The 13,528-nt window shown below is 25.6% G+C and overlaps 1 protein-coding gene across 1 annotated transcript in view; it reads right to left on the reverse strand.

Moving 5' to 3' along the window:
• Positions 1-342: 342 nt before the first annotated feature.
• LOC129976187 (silk gland factor 3-like) overlaps positions 343-13,528 on the reverse strand; it is a 146,602-nt gene continuing 133,416 nt past the window's right edge. The window contains exon 3 of the mRNA XM_056089627.1: positions 343-712. The gene's annotated coding sequence lies outside the window, so the exon portion shown is untranslated. The remainder of the gene's footprint in view (positions 713-13,528) is intronic.

The raw sequence follows: 13,528 nt of genomic DNA on the forward strand, positions 1-13,528 counted from the left end.
CAACTAATGTGCAAGTAGAAATGGTAGTTTCTTTTTGATGGGTTAATATTTATTAAAACTTAAGCATTTCACACAATATTATTTATATTTGAATTTTAAATGTGATGATAAGTTTTTACTCGTGCGTTAAATAAGCAATTTCAATGAAATCTAAGCATACTATAAATGAAAAAAAATTATTATAATTCTTAAGTTATCCAACAGAAATATCGTCTATTTATTTATTTTATGTGTTTACCTGATGTAAAAAGAAATATAGAAAATCAGTCAACTTCCACAGTCTTTATTTTGAAACATAATTTATTTTCATTAATACGCAATGCATTTGATAAATGAATACTCATTTTTAACTTAAATCAAAGGCGCCATAAAATAATATATTCAATATAACATCACATACATAGAAATGGGAAATGAACTGTTCCTAAAACCATATAAAAAACACAACAGGTTTAAGTTGTAACTTGACAACAATAACAAGACGTAAGCTTAAAGACTAGAATTAATAATTTTGTATAATTTCTTTTTAGGCTCTAAGCATGCAAAATACAGATTTGGTGACGAAGTCGTTCATGAGGGTCTGTGCAATGACTTGATAAGTGGGGCCCATCTTAGGTTTTGAATGGGAGACCCGTTTCTTGTGATGATCGGTGCTCTAAAATCGATTAGTCTCTTCAGTGCACTTCTTCCTCAAATTTTCTTTCTACTCCATCTGCAATAAAATTAGAATGATTTTAAAATATGTAAAAAAAGGATATCTAGAGTGTATATGGTTTTACAAAATAATAGTAAAAATAGTATTAAATGATATAAAGCTATACATTCGCATCTAAGTATATATGAGAGTGTAAATTAATTAATGATAGAAAGTTATACATTCACATTTAAGAGTAAATATTAGTAAATCATATAAAGTTATACATTCACATTTAAGTATATATGAGAGTATATCTTACTAAATGATAGAAAGTTATGCATTCACATTTAAGTATATATGAGAGCATATCTTACTAAATGATAGAAAGTTATGCATTCACATTTAAGTATATATGAGAGTATATCTTACTAAATGATAGAAAGTTATGCATTCACATTTAAGTATATATGAGAGTATATCTTACTAAATGATAGAAAGTTATGCATTCACATTTAAGTATATATGAGAGCATATCTTACTAAATGATAGAAAGTTATGCATTCACATTTAAGTATATATGAGAGTATATCTTACTAAATGATAGAAAGTTATGCATTCACATTTAAGTATATATGAGAGCATATCTTACTAAATGATAGAAAGTTATGCATTCACATTTAAGTATATATGAGAGTATATCTTACTAAATGATAGAAAGTTATGCATTCACATTTAAGTATATATGAGAGTATATCTTACTAAATGATAGAAAGTTATGCATTCACATTTAAGTATATATGAGAGCATATCTTACTAAATGATAGAAAGTTATGCATTCACATTTAAGTATATATGAGAGTATATCTTACTAAATGATAGAAAGTTATGCATTCACATTTAAGTATATATGAGAGTATATCTTACTAAATGATAGAAAGTTATGCATTCACATTTAAGTATATATGAGAGTATATCTTACTAAATGATAGAAAGTTATGCATTCACATTTAAGTATATATGAGAGCATATCTTACTAAATGATAGAAAGTTCTGCATTCACATTTAAGTATATATGAGAGTATATCTTACTAAATGATAGAAAGTTATACATTCACATTTAAGTATATATGAGAGTATATCTTACTTAATGATAGAAAGTTATGCATTTACATTTAAGTATATATGAGAGTATATCTTACTAAATGATAGAAAGTTATGCATTCACATTTAAGTATATATGAGAGTATATCTTACTAAATGATAGAAAGTTCTGCATTCACATTTAAGTATATATGAGAGTATATCTTACTAAATGATAGAAAGTTATACATTCACATTTAAGTATATATGAGAGTATATCTTACTTAATGATAGAAAGTTATGCATTTACATTTAAGTATATATGAGAGTATATCTTACTAAATGATAGAAAGTTATACATTCACATTTAAGTATATATGAGAGTATATTTACTTAATGATAGAAAGTTATGCATTCACATTTAAGTATATATGAGAGTATATCTTACTAAATGATAGAAAGTTATGCATTCACATTTAAGTATATATGAAAGTATGTAATTACTATATGATAGAAAGTTATACATGCACATTTAAGTATATATGAAAGTATGTAATTACTATATGATAGAAAGTTATACATGCACATTTAAGTATATATGAGAGTATATATTACCAAATGGTAGAAAGTTATACATTCACATTTAAATATCTAAATGAGAAAATAACCAACAAATGATCTACTATAGATTATTACTTAATTGGTCATCTAAATATACGTTTAATAGTGTTAAAAAATCACAAAAATAATGAATTTGTTAACTCTTTCTTAGGTTTTGAATTCAAATCTTTCTTGGGGGGGGGGGGTTAATTTATATGCTTTAAGGATACGACATCGAACAATTTTCTTTCATTTATTTATTTTGCAGATCATTTACATTGTTTCATAATCGAAATTTAGTCATTAAAAATCAATCAGAATATTTAAAAAAGTAATTCTCTACCCAAAAAATACAATTGTTAGTTTTTTTTTAACAAAGAGCAAAGTAGCTAGTAAGTACGGAATATATACAGTTGATTAAATTATAATTTTAAGTGTGAGCTTTCTATTAAAATATAAATTACTCCAAAAAATCTTCGAATTTATTTGTCCCCTTCGTAGTTGCTTCTAGATTACTGAAGTTGTCAAACTATCCAATTGCGTGGTTATTCGGTTTCAAATGAAGCACTAAAATTTAACTCCATGAAAAAATTACAGTATATTATTAAAATATACAATAAACTATATATTTATAGATCTGTAGAAGAAAAAATATTACTGTATATTTATAGATCCGTATGAGAAAAAAATGTGACTGTACCTTTATAGATCTATAGAAGAGAAAAGTTCATACAGAAGTTATGTTCATTTTAATCAGGAGTAAAAATAGTTTTGGATATTGAGAAAAATTTCACATTTTGATTAAGTTTTACATAGAAATCTGATTAAACTTTTTAAAGGAATGTTTTTAGCTCCTTCTACTTAAGAAATAACTATGTGTCACATTTGTAAATTTCCATTGAATGCTCCGTCAATTAGAATTTTTCAGTTTGCTAAAGTTATGTACATTATCATTTGAATTATTGACATAACGTTATCATAATAAATAAAATATTATTTTTAACTCATCTATAAATTATACGCATAAAACTTAATCTTATATCAATAAAATTTCATATAGTTTCGATAATATATGATATTATTCTAGACTTTTTCTTATTCGCCATTTATTAAAATGAATTTATTTTTAATTACTTAAAGTTAATAATCCCTATTTATTATTTCTTTTAATTGTAAATTAATTCGTTTCGTTTCATTTACAGTACATCCAACTTAAAGATCTTTATGCACATTTTTTGTACTCTTTCGTCGATAAACAATATAATATTAAAAATATTTTTATTTGCTTTTTAAAGAAATTTCATACATTCGAAATCATGTCATTATCTTTCAGAAGAATCCTAATGTTTATAATATGATACTATATTTATATGAAATTTCTAAGTACTTAAATGACAAAAAGGGAAAATTTTTATCTTCTTTTATATGAGTATGTTATTCAGGTAATATTTTATGACTTTTAAATAACAATCTATGATTGAAGTGTAATATTACAAACTATATGTAATGTCAATAATAAACTATTTCTATTATATTCTATAATATATATATATATATATATATATATATATATATATATATATATATATATATATATATATATATATATATATATATATATATATATATATATATATATATATATATATATATATATATTCAATTATTTAAGGAAATTAATTTACAGAAAAAATAAGTAGAATTTCAAATATTTAGAGATGTTTGTCAGCTTTGAAAATAAAATAATTCTTTCCATATATCATTCATTCCCTATGAATTAAAAATACAGCTTTTAAAATGAATTAATTAATCCATAAATATCATACCAACGTTCAAAAATTCATCTCTTTATGTGATCAAGTTTTCTTTTCACTTTTCATTTTGTTTACCATATTTTCATTCATGCTTATTTTTATTAAACATAGTAAGGTTTAAAAGGGGTTTAAAATATTCAATCGTTTTGCAAGCATTGATTTCAATGGATTCAAATGAATAAAAAATTTTCAATAAAAGTAAAGCATCTTTTAAATACAAAATCATTTTTCAAAATTACCTTTTCAAAAAAATAGTCGTTTTCTATTTTTTCCCTTTTTTTTATTTAGTTTTATGGTTTATCATTTTGCATTTGCGTTTTTGTAATTTACTGAATTTAATAGCTTTGAAATTATTTTTAAAAAGCATTTGTCGGATGTATTAAGTAAGTCTTTGTATGTATAAAAAAAATCCAAAGGATTTAATTCAAATAAACACTCTTCTAAATGCAGCGGCTATAAAAGATTATCGCTTTCTTATTTATACCTTTTTTTTTTTCATTTAGAAAATAGAAATTGCGTCATTTCGTTTCGTCAAATCCTTTCGTTTATGCTTCTTTTCAGGGACCAAAGAAAAATCCGTTAAACACAAATAGAACATCTTTAGAATAGAATACCATTTCTCAAATAATAATTCTTAGAATTCAATACCAAGTAGAATATAATGCCATTACTCTCTCCGTATTTTAATTTCTTACATATATTTATTTTTTGGTTCATCGCATTCATTTTCTTTCAACATAGGGAAAAAAATACAAATATTCGTAAATAAATATTCATATCGCTTACAATAGCAGCTTTTAAGAGGTACAGCACAAGTAAATATAATATCAATTTTTTCTAATTTATATTTTATTTATTTCTGGATTATAGTAGACATTCCTATTTATATTTTACTAAACATAAAAGGATGAAAATGATTTAAAAATATTAATTTTTTTATAAATGCTTCTTTAAATGGATTAAATAGATCAAAAAATTGTGTCCAATACAAAATTAAGGAATTGCTTAAACACAATATCAGTTTTCCAAACTGATCATTTGCAATTCCTTGTTTGGTCAGAAAAAGTCATCAACGGCATAATAATTGAGCGCCCAGTCATTAGTTTGTATCTAACAAATGCATGTCCCAAAACCATTGTCAACCATAAAGGACTTTTCTTTAAAAAAAAAAAATTCCTCGTTATGATTCGATCAAATAAAAAAAAAAAGAAAAAGAACGAGTAAAACGAGTAATTGATCGGAAATCTGCAAGAGCATAACTATATCGTTTACCAACTTGTTTAATCTGAAAGCAGTTTCAGCAATTCTTTTTAGCCAAGTCAAACACGCGATATTTGCCCGTACCATTCGACAATACAATCGAATGTTTGAATTTCTGACGAGGCCCGTTTAGTTATTAATGTAACTAATTATCCGCAAAGGTCTATCCCCAGTTGCTTCTAAACTGATATAGACACCACATGGTATTAATGAGGCCAATATGCAATAAGAGGTCATTGTTTTTATTCAAAAAGTCTATATACAGACATTCGTAAAATTGTGTGCATGCATTATAGAGAAGGCGCATCCATTTTTAACTATTGTTTTTCTGTCAAAAAATGCTTTGTTTTCTAATGTCGAAAGAAGAATGAACCGTAAAATGAAATCCCTGGAAATTTCGTGATATCTGTTCTTTTCTTTTTTTATTTTTTGTGATGGTAATTGAACGCCAACGTTACCGTAAGCAATTGTAACAAGGTTCGTAAATTGGATTTCCGAAGTGCGTGTTCGCAGAGTTTTCAAATGAGCTTCGTACCAATGTCTCTGCTGTTGCTTAATGAATTCTAATTTGTTTGTTTTAAGCGTTGTTACTAACTTATGGTAAGCTACAAGTTTCTGGTCTATTACATAAGTAGTAATTACGATAAAGTTGATGACCAAATTGAATAGAAAGCACTAAATTTATCAATTATTAATTGTTGAATATATTCGCATCCAATGATATTTCCTCTAAAGTGGTTCTGAACTAGTGTGGTTAAACTCAGTGGTAACCGATATGTTATTCATTATCCATAAGATTTTTTAAAACGTAGGATTTTTTTAATATTCATTAATCTGTGAAATACAGAAAAATCATGTGACATTTTTTTCTGTAAACATATTAGCTTTATTTCCAGTGTTTTCCCAAAATTTGAGTCTTTATTCTTAAAATGTGAATTACATATTAATAATTCAAATTGCTGTTTCTTTGCAAGCCATTAGTTTCACCCATTTTTCGGCAATTGTTGGAAAACTTCTCGAAAAAACCATGCGTCTTTTGAGGCAATTCACGAGTACCCACTTTTGAATTTCTTTATAAAAGCCAGGCATTGTGCAATCAATTGAAACAAATTGTAGTTGGAAGGAGCAACATCTGGTTAGTATGTCTGGTGGGAACATATGGAAAGTATATCGGTTTAGACTTTTTATTTTAATGCTTCCAGGTATATCTTGACTGATCTTGAGACATGTGGCATTATCGTATTAAAAGAGAGCTTTGGTTCTTTCTTGGTATTTCTTCTTCAATGCTCGGCACAAACACATCAATTACTTTCTATACAGATCCGTTGTGATAGTTTTTACTCGGTTTTAATAGCTCATAATATATCACGTCGAACTGGTTCCACCGAATGCGGAATATTTTCTTGGAACCGTAAGAATACGGTCTATCGAGTTAAAACCACTCATGTCACACTCTTTTGCTAAGAGAATGAGTCTCAAGTACTTACTGGTAGTACTTGAGAGCATTCGATGTGCCTCAGTTTTGATTTTCTTCAAACAGAAGCAGAAAAAATTAAAGTAAAAAAACTAGGCAATATTTTTAAAGAAACATGAATGTTTTCTATTTGTAATTGTCGTATGTTTCTATGGTTCTTGATAGTACAGGATTCGTTACAGTATTTTAAAGATATCCTCGCGATAATGTGCGGCAATCAAAATATTCGGAAAGATCATAGAGATATCTGACAATAACTTGTGCTCAAAGAGAAGCGGCGCATTACCTTTGAGAAAGAAAATCTAATATGAAACTCAAATATTTTCTTCCTAACAAATTTGATCCGAAATTTGTTACAATAATTATGTTAATAAAGCTAAATGCCAAGTTTTATCTATCTAGCATACTGTGGTTTTTAAACAAAAAGCAACATTATTTACTATTTATTGGCATTATTTATTATAAATCTAATTAAAATGCAAGCCGGGATTTTAGATAAATGAATAAAATTACAAATGTGTTAAAAAAATTCTATCATATTTTTAAAAATTTTAAAAATAATAATATTTGAATAAATTATATAGGTTACTTATTTTATTATTTTCAGAATCAATGTTATATTTATAGCCTTACATCGTTTAAATGATCTGGAATAAATGTTGAAATTTTAAAATAATTTATAAAAATTAGAGCAACTAAAAGAAAAAAAAGAAACGCGTGAAATTAATGAAACTGTGTAAAAGCCATTTTTGTGAGACTGATTATACTTATAGAAAGTAAATTTATTGAATTTATCTAGTATAGTTTCTAAAAATGATTTAAAACTTTTAGCATAATAATTTGAAATACACCCTGTGACATTTTTTTTGGGGGGGGGATTAACAAAAAAAAGAGCAATGAAAAGAAAATACATTCTTATATTTTGCCTTACATTGCTCGAGTGATCGTCAAATAATAAGTAGCTGAGTTAGACAAACAGCAAGTCTGACTGCCGAAGCTCTAAAATAATATCTGGAAATAACAAACCATCTGAGAGAGAAACCTTAAACATCATTTATAAATTACATCCAATCTCCTACCCAATTAAAAATAGAACATAGGAATGTTTTTAAACTTTTCTTCATATAAGACATTTCCTTTAACTCTTAACAATAGTATGATAAATGACATTTTTATGTAAAAAAAGAATCAATTTTATCTTTCCTGTAAACTCCAATTCTCTAGGGAATTTCATCAATTCATTTGCCTACAATAAATAGGAAGTTAAGGAAAATAGAAGGAAATACATGAATTCTTTACATAAATAAAACACAGACGATTTTTAAATTGCTTATTATAACATAAAAAGATAAAACTAATTGAAACATCACAATGAAAAGCTTGAGTATAGTCACAAATAGATCGCTGAAATAAGAAAGAAATGCAGTTCTAAAAAGTGCATTTTTATAAGTGTTGTACAATTTACCTATAAATCAATGGAGTTTTCTAATATTTTTTTTAATTTGTACCAGGTGGTCTCATTTATATTTAATCAAAAAATCAACATTTAATTAAATCAGCTGATTAATTAATAATTGTATTATAAAATAATGTTTGTCAAGGATGATACACAAATACAAAAATTTTCAATACTCTAGAACATCCAGAAGAATGTGAAAAAAAATTAAATGAAATCTACGATCACAAATTTCAAGTTATCATGAGAGAACATTATTATTTTCAAGTCATTATTTGTCTTAATTAATTTAAGTCATTTACCAGTTTGAAACAATCACGAGACTTCTCTATCGGTCTCTATCCCTCTCTCACTCTCTCTTTCTCTCTATATATAATGATAATTTTTTTAAACTTTCATTTTCAATTTTTCTAGCTGACAAACAAAGTTCTGGAGCTCGATCGATTTTGAGATGAAATAACAGCTATGGTGTCATAGTTCTATGTCAATCTTTTAAAAACGCATCTGCTGTCAAAAAAGCATATGTAATAATAAAGCAATACAGGTAAAAGCAGGTCAACCTTTTAAAAACGCATCTACTTTCAAAGAAGCATACATAATAATAATGCAATACTGGTATAAGCAGATAAAAAAATATATGCGATTAAAAGAGGATAACGAAAATAGCCATTTCTGTTTTATTAATTGCCTACGCGATTTCGAGCTTCAAAATCCCCTAACCAAATCAACATCATGTTCTCACATGATAAAAATAATTACAATGTCATCATTATAAACATGAAATAAACCATGATTAACAAAAATGCTTGATAACAAGCAAAAAAAATATTTTAAAAAATGGTTGATATCAAAATAATTTATACTTTTTGAGACTGTGATTTAGAGAAAATGGTTTCATTTTTCATTTTCTTTTAATGTTTAAAAAAGTGATAATTCATTGCATTATAAGAAATATTGATAAAATACAATTAATTCAAAATTTCAAATTAAACCATTTAATTTGAAAATATACCTATTTTTTATTTTTTATTTTTGAATCAAATCAAATATAATGCAAGTTTCATTAATTTTAATTATAGCAAACAAACGAAATATTTTTGTAAATATAATAATATTTCATTTCTTAAATTATTATAACATGATGTCTAATGATAGTTTGTGTGTCCTTGTATCTTATGTACAACAGTGTACATTATATACTTTTTCCATGATGATAAGATTAGTTCCCAAAATTATTGGACTTTGAAACCTTGAATTGTTTATAAAATTCAAGGTTTTTCAAAATTTCATAAAATTGCATTCTATTAGTTATGTTCTGAAACATTCCATTGTGAAATCTTCTTTTATCCATAAAATTCATAATTTTAACCTTAAGTGGTTCATAAGTAATTTTAGGCAATATTTTTTTTATTTTATGATAACAAAAAATCGATAATTGTTTGCTTTAAATGAGTACACAAATTACATTGATGAAATCAACAATACTTGAATGCAACTAATAGGGAAAAACTTTTTTTTTAGATTGTATGGAAAAAATCCAATTTTCATAATTATTTGTATAATTTGATAATTTATTACGTGTTGAAATACATATTTGTGGGAAATATTCAGTTGCTCAAATTCATCAAGCTTATCAAATGTAATCCACAAAATTTCCAAATCTTATTTTAGTTAAAAGCTTTATTTAATATTTTCTGAAAATTCTGAAAAATTCTAAAATTAAGGAAATATTAGTGACATCATGTATTCTAAAGAAAGAATGCAATTCACAATTTTAGGCAAAATAAATATTTTAGCATTAATAAATTTCAAATTCATTTTTTTTTTTTTTTTTAAATCCTTAAGTTTAAACACATGAAGACAATATAAATTTCTAAATGCTTACTGATTTAAAAAGAAAAATTACCTAGAATATTTTCCTTGAAATAAAAGCATTATTATTTTTGAAGGCCAACCCTGTTTCTGTCGATTTTTTTGCTAATGATATTTATTTAAAAACAGAATATACCAGTCAAATTGTGTAAAACCGAAATAATAATTGCGTAATTATCAGTTGCCTGATTTTTATATATGCCAAATGGCAAACAATAACATCTATATCATTTTATTTTTCCAAATTTTACAAAATAAAGAAAAGAAATGTATTTTTCGCAATTAATAATTAGTATTTCTATCATTTTTTTCTTTTGATTTAAACTTTTGACTGTGTATTCATGCCGATATGAACAACAAATACAAAAATTAATAAATAAACATCCCATATTTGTTACGATAAATTCTTCCTTTTATTCTTCGTGTAAATTGAGATAAATATTGTCATTTATTAAGCTTCGTTATGTTAAAAAGTTAACTAAGTAAAATGAAATGGTGAGATTTTTCTTACCTTTTCCTAAAGTAGAAAAAAAAAAAGAAAAAATCGTCTACAGAATTGTTAAAATTATTAAATCGGAAAATGCTCTTCTAAATTAAAAATATTCATATTATTTTCATAAAAATATTTTGAATTTCAATTCAGAAAATAATATTTTCATAAAACGATAAACTTTAAAATTATTTAATAATAATGTTATTTAAATATATACTTTAATTGGTTATTGTCTTTTTTTGGAATAATAGTGTTTTCAAAATAATAGACTTGAATAACAACAATTTGTACTCGCAAGTTTTTCCATCTTACTATTTTTTTTTTCTGTCGCTTGTTTTGCCTCAAAAGAAAAGGTGTTTCGATAATTTCTTTATCATATTGCTTTTAAATTATTTATGAAAAGCCTTTTTATCAATGTTTTTCTTATATATAAACTGGAAAATACACTAATAATATTATTAATATTAGATTGTTTCTTACAAATTATTTATTCCTGAAATGAATAGAGCAAAAAAATATTCATAAGATGTTATTTGCATCAATTGTATAAAATTTATACCTAGGGCACATATACAACTATAGCTATAAATGTACCCTGACTTTCTTTTTGCTAATTTAAAATCCAAAATATTCTTATATGAATGAAATAGTTTATTTTTAATAATAATGATGATGACAGTAATAATAATATATAGCTAACATGGATGTCGGAGTAGCAAAGTGCTATTACATTAATTTTCACTACTGAATTTATTAATAAATAGCATATATAATTTTGTAAACACTATTTTTAACAGCTGTGTGAAAATAGAAGGAAAAGAGATCTGAAAATGAAATTTTACAAATGCTGTCCAAGAATTTCTCTTTATCGAATCAGGCTAATTAAAAAATTAAATTCGTCTAAATAGGTAATATCCTATAGAAAAAAATCTTAATTTCTATGAATTCTAGATTATCAAATTCTATTATATTGAACCCTTGATCTGAATCCTTAATCTGAATAGCTTATAATATTTTTTATGAAAGCTCTCTATCCAACTGCTATGGAAAAATTAAATTTGTCTTACTAATAACATTAAATATAATGCTGCAATTATTATAATAAGACAAACCAATTAAAGATTCGATCAGCAGTAAAATAAAATGAGCAATAAAGTTATAAAATGAAATCTAGCAAATTCTCCAAAGTTATTATAAAAATAAACTTGTAATAATTGTAAATGGGTAAGAACAATTGAACTACAACAAAAACAACATTGTTAATACGTCTATCAAAATGAAAGCTGAAATACTAATAAAATGAAATCCTGTAAATACTTTTAATTTTTTTTCCTTTTTGGCAAATACCCATAAAAGACTTAACCGGGTAAGAACAATTGATCTCCAATAAAAATAATCCACCTGCTAATCTGGTTGATGGGGCTGACAAAGGTATAATATTTTCTCCCTCATGTAGGAAATCTAGCGGATCCAAATAATCCGGAACTAATAGCTTGCTCAACCCTCCGTCCACCCACAATCGGATTAAGGGGGTTTACGAAAGGGTAAGGAATCGTCTTAATTCACCCGCCAAATTAATGGAGTTTCTGGTATTTTCTGTGTAAAGAAGAAGATGTACAACATTGTCTTTAGTTTCACAGAAAAAGTGCACTTTGGTACAATCAAGTTTCTGAAAAAAATTATATGTTCATAATTAAATCTTTCTATTGTCTTTTTTTCAGCCACGCTTACTTATAGCAGCGTTTTAAATCTTGGGTTATAGGAATTTAATCTAATGCATCAATATCTTGCTTGTGATATGAATTAAATTATTGATATAATTTTTCTCTCATAAAAAATGTGCAAACTATGTCCCACTATCTCATCTATTATTATTTCCTTTCAAACAAATCAAAATGATTACAGACGATAATTTCAAAAAACATCTGCTCATATATAAAAACGGAATATTCTTAGAAAAACAAACAGAGAATGCATTTCAATATGCAAATGTTTAAAGTTCTGTCAGGTTTTTTTTTTTTTTTTTTTTTTTTTTTTTCAATTATATTACTAATTTGCTGTCTAAACTGATTTGAAGATTTCAGTTATGTTACAATAATGTTGTCTAAATTCATTTGAAGTGTGCAGTTATTTGAGAATTATTCTAACTAATTCCGGAAATTAAAGGTTATTTTAAAAATCACAGAATATCAGAAAACGTCGTTATCAAGGATTAGATAGAAAATATTTAAAAACTAACTTTTGCTTTTGAAATGTAAGGTGAAAAAAATCAGCATTCTTCAACATAACACGTGTGATACTTTTTTATATTCAGTTTCCAAACATATAATAATTTCAGTTAGTGAAATTTTGGATTAAATTATTTAATTTTATCGAAAATGAATAGGTAAATATTTAAGAAAGAAGCTTTGTTGCAAAATCATGAACTTTAGAATAATTGACTGATAATATGCGGAAAGAATCGAGTGAGTGCACGTTGATATAATTTGATATCTATACTTATAATAAAGCTCAGTGTGTGTGTGTGTGTGTGTGTTGGCGCTCTACAGGTCAGGTCATTTGACATACAGCTATCAAATTTGGTACATGTATACCTTAGAGGTCGGGAATGTGCACCTGGGGTCCGTTTTTTTGAAATTTTAATTAGAATTTTAATTATTAATTAAAAACTAACTTTCCCGCCAAAAAAATCTTCCATTTTCCCCACCGCCAACTTTTCCGCCAAAAAAATCTTCCATTTTCCCCACCACCAAATGAGTAAGGCTTTTTTTCTCCCAACAGTACTGAGGCTAGGGTTAACATTTTTCGGCGGATTATTTTAAACGATTCTGTTTATTTTCTT

This window comes from Argiope bruennichi, chromosome 7 (assembly GCF_947563725.1).
Source record: "Argiope bruennichi chromosome 7, qqArgBrue1.1, whole genome shotgun sequence".
Classification (NCBI taxonomy): Eukaryota; Metazoa; Arthropoda; class Arachnida; order Araneae; family Araneidae; genus Argiope; species Argiope bruennichi.